The following is a 15,705-nucleotide window of genomic DNA, read 5'->3' as shown; positions in this document are numbered from 1 at the left end:
TGTGGTCCCAGTGTGATGAGCACTTGAGGTAAACTGATCTGTCTCTGTGGTCCCAGTATGAATGAGTGTGGGAGTGTGTGTGAGTATATCCAGAGATCACGTGGCATCCTGTCCAAGGCTAGTTCCCACCTTGTACTCTGAGCTGCCAGAATAACCCAATAAGCATGTTGGGAAATGAATTAATGGCACAAATTAATATAAAATATAAATTCCCATAGTTTGCTATGACCATACAAATGCATGACGAGAAATGAAGCGGCACTAAGTGCTGAGCAAGCCCACTATGTTTCAGTTTGGGGGACTGTGTGGTGGTAGGTGGTACATAAAAATTTTGCTTTGCTAGCATTTCCTAGTTTGACCCACTGGCTGCTATGATCATGTCACTCACTGATTCCCCCAAAACTGGGTAAATCCTTATTTTGCCTATTTTGATTAATCTTTATGTATAGTTCATGTTCATTTCAATGTTTAACATTAAAAGTATTTGGGTATTTATTTAGAAGCTTGGTGATATTTTTGTGACCAGAAATATGCTACAGGAACTTAATGCTTATTTATATTTATTAGCCTATGGTAGAAGTAGTTTCCATTGATATGAATTCACTTAAAGTCATATTTTCAAGAACCTATTGACAGCATTAAATAAGGACTCACTGTATTATTAAACTTGAGTGGTTATCTTGAAAAAGGGAGGAAACCATAGAACACAGGTCACAGTCTAAGACTTGCTCCTCTGGGGGTGATGAGCACTCAAGATAAAATATGGTAACAGAAAGGCTAACCTGAACTCTTTTTAGAGCAGTATCCAGGTACACATCATCTAGTGAATAGGACTCCAAAGGCAAATACACATTCTGGTCAGGAATAGGTAGATGTTCAATGCTTCAACCAATTAGGTTGAGATTTAGAATGAGAATGTAACTATAAATATCTTTCATAAAACAAAAATATGAATCCAATAGTAGATTCCAGGCAACAGCATGTCTAGAGACAAGAGGGGCCAGGCATGGTGGTGCAAAGTCCTAGTGTAATCCTAGCACTTTGAGAGGCTGAGGCAGGAGGATGCTTGACACCAGGAGTTCAAGACCAGCCTGAGAAACTTAGCAAGGCCCTGTCTCTACAAAAAATAAAAATAAACAAAAACAAGCAACATACGATGTTCCAAGCATACCAGACTTCACCAAAAGTACTCTTAGTCTCTTATGTGCTAGGAGGCAAGATGGCATAATGACCAAGAGCATGACTGGAGGCAAGTGTCTCACCACTTGCTGGCTGTGTAATAATGTTGGACAAGTTATGTCATTTGCCTGAGATCCAGTTTCCTCATCTATAAAGCAATCACAGGTTTGGTGTTCAGCTCTAACACAGTGAAAGGAACGCGCTCAGCATTCCTGCAACATAAACTTCCAGTCCAACTGAGTTCTTGTGACTATTATTTTATTATTGTCCTTTCCTCTCTGGTTAGATTTGTTGCAGAATTAGATGGGTCTGGTCTGTAGGTACTGGGTCCTAAGAGCTCCAACGAGCCATAACTAGTGAAGCGAAGTACTCACAATTAATATGCAAACACATAGCTCCTGGCCTAGTGAAACTCAGTAAGTAGAATGGATATAATAAGTAGAGGGGTATTTGCCACTGATGAATAGAAGGATGCTGCATATTTTTCTGTGTCGCATTCATACATACTAACAAATTAAAAATGTCATCAATCTATTTATTTAGTTCTTTCCCCAAACTTCAGATTCCAGTTAGATATCATTAGGTGACATAAATAATGTTTGTCAGTGGTTATCGTTTTCCCCCTAAAATACAGGTTTGATGTCAGAAAAATATTTTTCAAATATGTAATCCACACGTAAGGTCATGTTAAGAACTACTACTGTTGTGACAACTATTTCTTTTCCTCCTTTTTAACTTTATTCAGGTTCCAGGTTACAGATAATTACAAAGAAGCTTGGTGAAGTTATAGAGAGGAAGAGGAAGAGGTTTCATATTCCAAAGTTTAAGTGAAAAAGTAATCACTGCAGCATCAAGGGAAGAAAATGCCTCTGCCCTCAGGGCAGGCCCAGGAGCTCAGCTTCTTTGTTCTCATGGTTGTCTCCTCTCTCCCTGAGATGCCCACGCATCTGATACAGTAACAAAAACACTTTGTTTTGAGTCAGATTAATTTTGATTTATTAAGCACATCCACAGTTCTGATTTTCAGTGGCCAAAATAAGACACTTTGGAGACTGTTAGTGATTTTTGTGAGGAGGCTCCAGATTCAGACTGGGGGCAAGTGACCACTGTAAGTCCTGAGGCCCTGAAGATGGAAGAGAGAGGCACAGACTTACCCACCACCAGCAGAGATTCCAGAATATGAGACTTCCTGGTTCCGGCCTTGCCTTTCTAGATCTTAATTGCATGAATGAGATATAAATAACATGAGAATGTAGTTACTTTAATAATGGGCAGTCATTTGAATTGTGGGATTTTGTTCTAGGTCCTATCGGGTAGTATGAAGCCCTCACATCTGGAAGTAAGAGCATTGAAAGCTGATGTGCTTACTTTTAGCACGGACCAATTGCTTTCCAGTATTAGTATCTCTTTTTCCACTTCCTTGCAGAGCAGATAATAAAAGAACAACAACAGATTCATGTCTAGGTGAGTGACCACCTGGATGGTACTTTGGAAATGTTAGATATCTTTTGCCTACGAACAGGAAAGCCCTAGGATGAAACCTGCAGTGGAGAGCTGCAAAAGCAGATGTGCTTCGTTCATTTTCCCACCAGGAAGAGTTACGATGAATAAAGGAAACGCTGATATCAGCTCAAGGCAAGAGGCTCTTCTGACACGTTTCTGAATGGCCTTGCACCTGTGTTGGCAGTTCTGGAAGCCTGCGGATGGATATGAGGAGGTTTCAGAGGGCAGCAGTGAAGCTGGATGACATACCTTAGGTGAGTGGACGTGAAAATTCATAAAGTTCACATACTTCTAAGAATTTCTTTTCAAAAATGTGTTTCCCATTGTGTAATACCCAAATCTGAACTTTTTGGTAGGTGACTTTCTTCTCTAAACTTTATAATCAGACTTTCAATTAACTTTTTTTTTTTTTTTGCAGTTTTTGGCCGGGGCTGGATTTGAACCCACCACTTCTGGCATATGGGGCTGGTGCCCTACTCCTTTGAGCCACAGGTGCCGCCCTTTCAATTAACTTTTTATGATAAATTAAATTGTTATCCTAAATATCCTCCTCCCCTTATCTAAGCACTTTGGCATATAATTTTGCAGTTGCTCCCACTAGAGAGAGTATATTTTTTCACTCCATGGTTTGGCTTTGAGCTTAGCCATATGATTTACTTTGATCCATGGAATGTGGGCAGAAGTAAATTATTTTATACATGTTGAGCTTGTGCTATCACCATGATAAGAATATACCAAAGTTAGGCCACCAATTCAAAAAAAATATGAGAAGCACACAGAGAAACTTGACTCTACCCAATAGCTTGGGCCCAAGCTTCATGTTGGGCCATGGCAACTTTTCCTTTATGCTTAGAAGGTTCACTGAAAAATCAACTCACAATAAGGCGCATTAATAAGGGAAAGGGCATACAAATTTATTTGATCGCCATTTTACATGATACGAGAGACTTCAAAATGAAAACCCAATGTCCCAATGGTATGCAAAACCTTATATAATATCAGCAGGTTACAAAAAGAATGGGAGCTTTGATCTAGCAAAATGGGATATGGGAGGGGAGAGAAGAAGAGCTCTGGTATGGGGCAATAAATGATTACTAGGCAGAGTTCAATGGGCTTGGAGAACATACAATGGTCTGGGACAAAGTCTGTTGGGCCTAGACAGCAGACAATGGTTTGCGACAGAATGCTGTCCCAGTTTGTTGACAGACTTTAGTCTTCCTTCCTGTGATATGGATTCAGTTAATGAAAATTCAGGGAAAGGACCAGAGGTGATTGTTTTCTTTTTTGGTAGATCCGGACTTTAGACAGATAAGGGAACCTCAGCTTGCGAGAGACGTTGAGGATGGAGAGAAAGGCAGAGAGGGACAATGGTTCTTTCTCCTTGGTGGGTCTGTCCTGGGTGGCTGTTTGTGCAGATAGGAAAAAGCCTCTTCTACCCTCTCTTAATCCCTGAAGACCTTTGACTCAAAATATTCATTATACCTGGGAGTCATATTTTGAGGTGAAGCTCCTCACGTTCTTACGCTCAGTAAGCCCAGATGAGATCGGCTTCATCTCAGCTGATCACAGATATAGGAGAAAAAATTGGTTGCTGGATGGGATGCTAGGAAATAGTAACGACAGTAATCATAATACAAGGAAATAAAATAATTAGCCCTAGTTGAATGTTACCCATGCACCATCAATTGCATTAAATTGTGTAATTTTGTGCTAAGAGGTTTTTTCTTTCGGTTTTTTTTTCTGTTCTGTAAATGAAGCGATGAAGTTTCTTAGGTTTAGTAATTTCTTCAAGGTCACTAAATTGAAAACTTCAAACCTCGCTCTAACTCCAGAACTTGAGTTATTAACCATAATCCTGCCTGGCGGTGGTATTACCTGGTGTCTTTGAATATCTGAGCAACCAAGATGTGTTTAAAAGATTTTAATTATACTATAATAGCATGTCATATAGATCATAAAAATAATGTAGGTAATTTGGTGTCAGAAAATCTAAGTTTATGATTGATATCTTTCGCTCACTAGCTACATAACATTGAATACACTCTCAGAATCCCTATCTCTCTATAAAATACAGTAACAATCAAATCATCTTCTAAGGCTGATGTAAAGATCTTATAATATCTAAGGAACATAAATGAAAATAAACTTTCAAAACAGTAAAATTTTTGTAGTATTACTGTCTCCATTAGGATCAAACAAGAATAAATGGGTGGAAGTCATTAAGTAATATATAAACTTTTAAAAGTCAGAAGGTGAATTTGAGTTCTTAAACTTGTATCAGTGGAATATTCAAATACAGCACTGATGACCATTTGATTGGGTTACCAAAGGGAAGAGACTGAGGCATCAGGAGCGTGTCCACAGCTTTGAAAACATTTCTTGCCTTCAATCATACTTTTTTGAAAACTCAGATTCTCCTTTCCCCATTAATATTTCCTTTTACAGAGATAAAAGGCACAGTAAATACTTTTTTAGAATACTTCTCAGAATAAATGTGTTATTTTACTTACCACTTTCACTATACTTACATTTTAAATGATTGATTTTTGAGCTTCATAATAGTTAAAGATGGCATTAAATTATATACTCTGATGAATTCTATTTTATTTTCTTCAAATGTGCACTATCAGTGTTTTCATGGTGTTATATAGTTTTAACATCTAGCTAGGATTTTAAGCTACTCATCTGTAGTTTACCTTGGTCCCAAATAGTGAGCAATGGCACATTTATTTCCATTATTATGAAAACTCCTCATATACCTTTCTACTTTTCCGTTTTTGGACCATTTTAGAAAAATATTTGTCCATTAATGATCGATGCAGATGGTGTCCATCTGGTACCCATCTTTAACTCGAAAAATGGAGGGATAAGAATACTCTGAAACTTTAGACTTTCCAAATCAGATGCAATCTAATGTCTTGAAGAAAAAGTTATTTGATCCACTATGATTTTTTTTTCATAGTACTCATCTTATGTTACAGACGGGATACAAGATAATTTTTTTTTTTCTGAAAATAAGAGTTGTAATTTTAAGCCCACAATTTTGTCCTACTCAAAGCCAGCCAACAAATATCAAAACTATTTGTAACAAATTTTTCACTATGGCTGATCTCAGAAATCTCTGGGTAATCAGCAACATTTGAGATACTTTCTGGAATTTTACTTTTAGTGTATTAGTTTCTTAAAAAAGGAAAATTCAAGTATTTCAGATCTGACTATAACTAAATAAAAAAGAATACTTACTTCCTCATAAAATCTCCATAGGGCCCTAAAAGAGGAAAATTGTCTTGTTTCTCAATCAGGGTCACCAGTAATTATAACAATGATTTAATTCTATTGGGTTTATTCTTCCAAACTAGAATACCATGATAATGCCCTTCAGGAATACTGTGAAGAGGTAGAAAAGACTTCAAAGCATCGTAGGCACTCTCAGAGGAAGTATAAATACAGAGATCTGTTGTACATTATTTAATAAAATGAAAATAAACATTGAAAATATTAAAAAATATGAATAAATACTTGAACATTTCCATGAAGACATATATAAGAAACAGACTATCAATAGCAGTAATAATATTAGTAAGTTTACTGGTGATGTTTTGAATAAATATCTAAAGGCAATAACAAATGCTGTATTCTGTTGCCAATGCAAAATTTTTAGTGATTAGAGGTTATACATTCTTTCTTAAAGCTATCTACCAGCTTCTATGAGCAATGTTTCTAAATTTTGACTCTATTTTAGTGTGTGTGGTATTGTGTACATTTAGTCCATCAAGTTCAAAAAGGCTAAAAGTTATTTTTTAATCTAATATTTGCATGACTCAAAATGATACACAAAAATGTTTTCTAGTCCTAGGCCACGTGCTTGTCACCATGTATTATATGTGCTTCATTTCTCAATATTCTGTTCACACTTAGGGAACCTATGAAATATTTATAAGGAATTAAAGCATTATAAAAAATAAATATGTAAAGGTTTATTCTTGTGAGCTTTTAAAATCATTTAAATAATTTACCCCCTTCAGATCCCACTTCTCTTATAATTTCTCTACTGGAAAGTGCTTCCATTTTTCCAAATGTGTTATTTCCATTGGTTAACTTTTTGTCTATAAGAAAATATAATCTATCAGATAATACAATTATAGATGTATAAATACAAAAATACGGATTTTGGAGTGCTATATGATGAATGAGACTTCAGAAAACACCTCATTATTTTTTCCCAGCAAGTATCTAAATAGCACATAAAATTTCAGTTGTGGGCACCAGAAGTATAAGAAAGAAGGGAAGACAGAAAAAACAAAGCACTTTCTTATTAATGAAGAGAAGAAGGAAAATAGGAACCTGTGATACTGTTTCCCACCTAGATCTGGATTATTGTTGGGAGACATCCATTAGGTCCAACATCTACTTTTATAGATAAAGAAACAAAGTTCCAAAGAGGTAATGTGACTTCCTCAAAGCCAAATAGAAAGTGTGCACTATATTGTTTCATTTATGTACTTGAAATGTAACAACTGTGGAAAGAACAGTTACAATAACCAGGTAGGAGCTTTAAGAGCATCCATACACAGCTTTCTCTATTAGCCTGTAGCCCCTTGCGTTTCTATTGTGCTTAGGATGTATCTATCATACAGTGAGTTCTTCGCAAATATTTGCTAAAAAGACAAAAATAAATAAATAAATAAAGGCATACAGAAGCTTTGGTTCCTTTAGGGAGAATTTACCAGTGCTTCTTGAACACAACACTGCATGTTTATTTCAATAATAGTGAACCTAAATCACCAGGAAAAGATTGAGTTTCAATCAGTATTGCTCACTCTTTCCATAAAGCGCAAAGAGAATTTATTGTATGTTTTGAAAATATTTTTATTTGATTACTGGGCACAGTGGTTCACAGCTGTAATCCTAGTACTCTGGGAGGGTCAGGCAGGTAGATTCCCTCAGCTCAGGAGTTTGAGACCAGCCTGAACAAGAGTGAGACCTTGTCTCTACTAAAAAGTAGAAGAAACAGCCAGCCATGGTGGTGAATGCATGTAGTTCCAGCCACTTGGGACTACAGGCATGCACCAGGCAAGAGGATTGCTTGAGTCTCAGAGTTTGGGGTTGCTGTGAGCTATGATACCATGGTACTCTACCCAGTGAGACTCCGGGTAGACTCTGCCCAGAGTTAAGACTCTGCCTCAAAAAAATGCGTATGTTTTGAAAATGATAAAAAAAAAAAAAAAAAACTTTGAAGCTATTCACCCAAATGTGTAAGAAAATTATCCTTTCAGTCTATCACACTGTAAATTTTCTATATGAAGCTAGGCAATGAAATTTCATAAATATGCTAAACAATATAAGCAATACTTGTTAATGATTATTGTAATTTTTTTCAAGTTTTAGACATAAATACTAAAAAATTCTATGAACAAATGGAATTCTACACTACACACTGAGTAGGAAAGCATTAGTTAGCTAGTTTGCCTTGGGTTTTTTGGTTATTTGTTCATTTGTTTGCCAAAATTTCTATTGTGGATGCCAGAAAGATAAGAAAAAAGGGAAGATGGAAAATACTGAGCACGTTCTTGTTAATGAAGAGAAGGAAAATAGAAACCTTTGATATTGTTTCCCACCTGGATCTGGATTATTATTGGGAGACACTGATTAGGTCCAAATCTACTTGTATAGATGAAGAAACTAAGTTCCAAAGAGGAAATATGGAACCTTCATACCTGCACTTTATTCAGTAGCAAGAATTTCTATATACTGATAAATACTTAGGATACACAATGATTTTTTTTATTACTTTCAGAAAAGTAATTAAAGTAATAGCTTATTTTTTGAGACACTTAATTTCTAAAAATTTGACATTAACGAAAGCTGCGCTAAAGAGACGAAAATGTGATTTCATTTGGAGCTATCGTTTCATGGGGGGGAAAGGTTTAAAGAAACAAAGATAAGAGGAGAAGGAGGAAGAGGAAGAGAAAAAGTACAGCAACAAGGAAAGGAAGGGAAGTATAAAGGAAAGAATTTCTGATCTTATAATTTTATAAATTAATGCTGTAACCAGACCAAACATCTGAACCAGCATCATTTATTTAAAACCAGAAAAACTAAAATCCTGAAAGAGAGAAGCATCCCTTTTTTTTAAAGGTACCCATAAGCATAGAATAAGCTACCAAAAAAGGAAACAAAGAAAGCAAGCTTTGGGCAGGTGATTCCAGAAGTGCTTGAAAGTTTGAATCCTGAAGGAAGCAATTAGGTAACTAGGTGACCTAGTTTCCTGTCCTGAATCAGCCTTTTCCTGGCTGTATGACCTGGGCAAGTAACAAGATCGTCTATACGGGATGGTTTTTTATCCCTACAATGGGGTAATTATGATATCCAACTGACAAGAGTGTAGTGAGGGTTAAATAAAATGGCTAAAACACTTTAAGTTTTAACACTGTTGAAATAAGTAGAGTTTAAAATTTAAAATTTTTAATAAATAGTAATCATTCAATATTGTTCGTTTTACTATTATTTAATCTTCAACCTCAAAGGGACATTTTGAGATAAAAGGTAAGAAAGTTGTCACACAAAGGGAGTGATTCTGGATGTGCTCCTAATCATTACCCAGTCGGGCCTCCCTGAAACCAGAGATCAGAGAAAAGTCAACCCAAACTTCACACAGGCAAAACACACAGTACGCCTGACGGCTGTGACTGGCAGTAGGACAGAGCAGCGCCTCCATATTTGGTACAATTCCGTTATCCTAATTATTTATAGGGTGCCGATGACGCGTCGTATAGTGTTAGAGGTGGATCTGGTGGCCTCCAAGTACGACGAGCCTTCTCTTCATAGGATCTTTTACGGGAAGACTGGAACAAGAAGGGCTTAGGAAAGAAGATGGGGCCAGTTGTCCTGAAAGTCAGATTTCTGGCAACTCTGAAAACTTCCAGAAAGCCATTCAACCCAAGTCACATAGGACCTCTGGTTTACCCCATCCAAGTTGACACCATACACAACATTGCAAAAATCCCTCAAATGGTTTAAAAGAGGCAACTGTTTTTAAAACCATAAACACATCAATTATAAGCAAATATGCAACCACTTACAAATTAATTTTATTTATTCCATATAGCTGGTCTAATCTATGGCTAGAAGAGTTAGCTAACAGGCCCTACACTGTGGACATAAAAATGATATAAGCAAAAACAAACGGGAGAGCTTTCTGAAGAGCCCTCAGACATCTCATTAATGCAAGTGCCTCTTTCCTAATTAAAGGTAGTAAGATTTTACAGAAGAATACAATTATTTTGATGGTGCATGTCTACTCAACAGATGCTCCTCTTGCATGAGAAAAATGCTTAAAGAAGTTGAGGTTATTTCTACCTGATAGCTCTAATCTGAGTGAAGACAACTATTTCTCCTTATCAGACTTGAAAAATACCAGTATTCCGGGTCTATCAGTCTCAAGTGGATAACTCCCTGCTGAAGTCGTTTTACCATCTGTTAGCAGCCTCCTTTCTCTGATCACTGTGTGGTTAAAAGAAGAAAACACAATAGTCTGTGTGTTTTCAAAAGCAAAATAGAATGAACTTTCAAATTAAATGCCCTTCAGAAACAAATGTACTCCTCTGAGCTTTGCAGACTGCCTGAGGCTACTGAAAACCCAAACAGGATGTTTTTCTAAAAGGAGTGGCTGGTTTACCTTACTTTCTCATTATAAAGAGCAACCACCCACCTGGGTGTCGCTATTTTGCTCCAGAGGAAGAGCAATTAAGATTCAATTTAGGTCACTTAAATCTCTAAGTTTAAAAGTCCTTTTAAAACCCTGACAGACAGTTCCCAGGGATCTCTGACAACTGTTATGTACAATTCTGGTGTTTTTCCATGTCCTTCACAAGCGACTCCACCCCCCAAATTGGTTGTATTCTTTGGTCATCTTTTTAAGAATAATTTAGGGCTATGGTTTTGTTTACGATTAATTCCAGGACTGTTTCTTCAGAACTCTCCAATAAAAGTAACTGAATTCACACAGCTTTCTTTACGGTAGATTTTATTGTCTTCACTTTATAGAAAGAAAAAAAATAAGATAAAATAACAGTAATTGCCTTGGCCAAGATCATAGACTAAATCAGGAAATTACATATACTTTCTGTTAAAAAAAGAAAAATTTAAAAATATTAAAGTCTCAGAGGCAAAAGCCACAAGGTTTGGGATCTAGTTGTAAGGGAAGATTCAAGATCCACACTGAGGTAGAAGAATGATGCCTTCCCAAGCTTTTCTAATTTTTATTTATAATAATTATTATTTTCAAAGAGCTCCAAATTTTGTAAAAATCTAAGAAAGGGTCTTTGGGTTATGAGCCAATTCTCGCTGTGGTTAATAAGAGAAGAAGTCTAAATTCTTCTTGTTCCTAATGTTGCCATCTTCCCAGTTCAGCTTTTGAAAGACCAGATTGGTTCTGACCACAAACATTCCCAGTAAGACGCCAGATGGATGGACAGACTCAGGCTCTAGGCAGGGGCACAGGGATTTTTATAACCCAGCCAGGTCCATTGCCCACTGCTTAAGAAGAAACCAATACACTGAGACAGCAAGAGTCATAGCAGAAAAAGAGTTTTATTTTTCAAGGCACCAGGGTAAGAAATGAGGGCAATTTCTCACACTTGTCTCCCCCAAAATTTGGAAGAAAGGCTTCTTAAAGGTAATTTGGTGGGCAAAGTTCTAGACAACTGGGTCTGTTATTGCCTGGGTTCAGGGCAAAACCATAGGTGTGTAGATATTGTCTTCTTTACTGAGTCAGTTCTTGGGTGAGGGTCATAAGACCGGTTGAATGAGTTCCTTGGTATGGGCCACTGATCTGGGTGGGTTGGATAACCATTCGGGTAGAATGCAGAGCCTTAATGAGATCTCAAAAGCTACCTGAGGTTTCAGGATGATGTAATCTACCGGAACAATGAAGAAAGATAAAAATCTTTGTGAGCATCAGCAATATGACTCCTGAGTAGTAAACAACTATAGGAAAGCGAGCTGGAGAACAATGGCTGCGCATATATATATATATATTTTTTTTTCTTTTTTCCTCTACCATAGTTCCCATCTTGTGGCCGTTTATTAATTTTATAAAGGGAAGTTTCAGAGTGAACTTAATAGCACACATAAGAAAACTCAAAGCTTTGCTAGCCAGAAGTTATAATCTAGCTAAGGGTCTGTAGTGGACAAGCAAGAAAGTTAACAAGACATCCCATAAATGAGAGAGCCGTAGCAGGACTAACTATACCTTGGTTCTCTGTACAGCTATACGGTCAAACAATAAAGGTTGCAATCTCATCCTGGAAAAAGTGCTACATACCTCATTACTGACTATCACCATGGTCACCTTTGATATACTCCCCTTGGAAAGCTGTGCACCAACACCAGTGCCTAGTCCACCCTCCAAAGCACTTTTAGAACTCTTTTTTTGGAATGTGTATCAGAGCTGTCATCATAAGAGATTTGACAAGTTTGCAAACTCATCCTAGAAAAAGTGCTTGACAGGTGGACAGGGTGCTGGTATCACAGCATAGATTTCCATGGGGAATACTTCAATGGTGACCATGGTGATACTCAGCAATGAGGTACGTAGCACTTTTTCTAAGATGAGTTCCCAAACATAATTGTCTGACCTTCATGTACATATGCAGGGAGACTCATTATACCTTATAGAAAAGAAAACCCAAAGCAGGCTTCAAAATAAACTGAACAGAGACTGTGCTTCTCAACCACATGCAATACTGTCTGTAGACAGTAGAAACCTTATGGACTTGAAGTGTTTGAGCATAGCCTTGACCCAAAACACTGGATCATGAAGACCCAAGGATGAATCTTTGAATGCCAAGCTGAAAATAAAAATAAGAATAAAAAACTGAGCAGACACATAAACAGCCACATAGTATATGAGAGATAGACTCTGCAGTTTTATAATTCTAGACAATTATTAACAACAAATGGTCAGAAACAAAATGAGAATCCATACTTACTTTAACGTATTATCTAAAATGTCCAGTATTCAACTAAAATATTGAAAGACACATACAGGAACAAGAAAGTGTGAATAATATTTAGAAATAAAAGTAGTCAATAAATGCTATCTCAGGGTGAGCCCAGATGCTGACCGTAGCAGGCAAAGAGTTCAAGGCAGTTATAACAAATATGTTGAAATAATAAAAAGAAACTATAAGTCAAGAATTTAAGAAAAGTATGATGACAATAATTCAACAGGTAAAGTAAATAGATAAAAGGAAGCTATAAAAATGGGATATCTAGAAGTGAAAAGTAGAATAACAAAAATAAACAATTTACTCAATGGGATGAAGAGCATATTTGAGACAGCAGGAGAAAAAAATGAATAAACTTACCAAATCTACAGAATAAAAAGAAAAAATAACTGAAGAAAAATGAACAGAACCTCAGCTACTAAAAAAAAGAAATAAATTTACCGATAAATATTTAATGTGAATTTCAAAAAGAGGAAGAGGCTCAGTGCCTATAGCTCAAGGGTAAGGGCGCTGGCCACATACACTGGGGCAGGTGGGTTCGAGCCCAGCCCAGGCCTGCTAAACAACAATGACAACTGCAACAAAAAAATATAGCCAGGCCTATATTGTGGGCCTATATTGTGGTGGGTGCCTGTAGTCCCAGCTACTTGGGAGGTTGAAGTGAGAGAATCACTTAAGCCCAAGAGTTTGAGGTTGCTGTGAGCTGTGGTATCACTGCACTCTACCAGGGGCAACAAAGTGAGATGCTATCTCAAAAAAAAAAAAAAAAAGGAAGAAAAAAAGGAGATACACCCACATGCACACACAAGACAAAATCTTTCCAAATTTAATAAAAAACATTAGTGTAAAGATTGTAAAAGTTCAAATGACACCAATGAGGATATGCAAAAGAAGATACACTAGACACATAATCAAACAGTTAAAAACCAAACAGAAAGAGAAAATATCTTTTTTTCTTAATCAGGCCCAAGTGAGCTTCCAAACATCAGCCCTTGTCTAACACCAAGCTATAGCACCAAGCTAGAAAGAGAAAATATTGAAAACAGAATGAGAAAAAAATAACTCATGAAGTACAGGTGACTAATAGCACAATTCATAGCTAACTTAACATCAAAAACAATGGAATAAAATATTATAGGAGATTAATAGAAGAAAACTGGCAACAGAGAATTCTATACCAGCAAACACAGATACACACACACAAAATTAATGCAAAATTTGAAATGTCAAAAACAGTGTAAGTAGCAATTCTCAAATGTAGAGGAAACAATAAAAATCACTGAAAATAGTAAATATGCCTATAAATACAAAGATATATGCCACATATACTTGTTTTCTCTTAATTTTCTTAAAACCTATATTATTTTAATGTAATAATTATAACACTACATTGCATTGCTGGGCTTTAAACAACATTATATGTAATAGACATGGTAATTACAGCACAAAAGCAGGGGAAGTAAATGGAGCTACATCGGGGCAAAGTTGCTATATTTTAACAAAATTAAATTGATATTAACCAGAAGTTAACTCTGATCAGTAAAAATGTGCTTAACACCTAGAACAGCAAATGAGAAAACAATTTTTAAATACAATGAAAACTAAACAAAGGAATTAAGATGATGTACAGAAATGTTTGCTTAACACAAAAAAAAGGCAACAAAGGAAGAATAGAACAATAAAAAATGACACAAAATATATAGAAGGCAGATAGCAAAATGGGAGGTGTAACACTAAGCGTGTAATATGGATATACTAAATTAGTCAGCCGGAAGACGGGCATTGTAATAGGGAATAAGAAGTAAGAGGCAACTATCTGTCGTCTATAACAAACACACTTCAGAATTAAAAACATCATAAGCCGAAAGTCAAAGGATAGAAAAATGACATTCTATATACCACTCACCATCAGAGAGCTGCAGTGGCTAAATTAATATTAGTTAAACAGATGTTGAGACAAGAAATATTAATAGGAACATTTTATAATGATAAGAGGGTCAATATCTCAGGAAGATATAATAATTTAGCTGTATACACATATATGTATACGTAAACGTAAATGAGTAAATATAAATGCATCTGATAACAGAGCCCCAAAATGCATTTACTTGGATCTGGGAGTGGGACATGAGGGAATTTTAGGAGATAATGACAGTGTTCTAAAGCTGGGTTCAGGTGGTAGCATGCTACAGCATGAATTTTTTAAGAAATCTTTTAATCATGCATGTAGAATGGTCAGAGATTTGGATATGTAAACAATGCCTCAATCAGTTGCAACAGAAAAAAAGCTTTCTTTGCAAAATGTAGATAACTTCTTTCAATCAAACAACTTAATAAAGTCTATGTTTATAAAATATTTAAGTTTGTTTTAAGCGTCAGAGTTAGGTGAAGTTCATGAACAAAGATTCAAATATAAGGTGCACTCAGGCAACAAAAAGAAATCCAGATTGATTAGTAAGATGGACACTGGAAAGCTTTATGGATAAGATTAAAAAGGTGAGTTTTAGAAGACCTTGAGGGAGGTTTCAACAATCTGCCAAGAAGCTTGGGTTTTTATAGGGATGCCAAATTTACAACAAGAAATATTTCAGGGAAACTTAGTGTCAACAAGGTAGAGTGACAAGGTTTTTTCGTGAATTTTAAAAATTAATCTTCAAAATGACTAACTGTAGTGAAAACTATTATATGTATCTCCATTTTGGAGATGAGATTGTTGAGTCTTCTACAAGAAAATAAGGTCAAGGTTGAATAGGGGCTAAATAGAGTAGTATAGGTATATTCAAACTTAGGTCTCAAGTCTTTCTGTCCTCCAAGTTCTACCTTAACTTTTTCCAAGTTTGCCTCAAGATTTTGGTATGATTTTCTGTTCCCTACATATTATATAGTGCTCCCACTACTGTGATTAAAGAAAGAAAATCATACACTTGTTAATTGTATGGTATCACTATTAGGACTAATTTGAAAAACAAGAAATGTGGAGTTAGAGAAAGAGAAGTGAAACAGATGTCAGTTT

The sequence above is a fragment of the Otolemur garnettii genome, unplaced genomic scaffold, assembly GCF_000181295.1.
Source record: "Otolemur garnettii isolate 467f Iridium unplaced genomic scaffold, OtoGar3 scaffold00063, whole genome shotgun sequence".
Taxonomy (NCBI): domain Eukaryota; kingdom Metazoa; phylum Chordata; class Mammalia; order Primates; family Galagidae; genus Otolemur; species Otolemur garnettii.
This window is presented reverse-complemented; position numbering follows the sequence as displayed.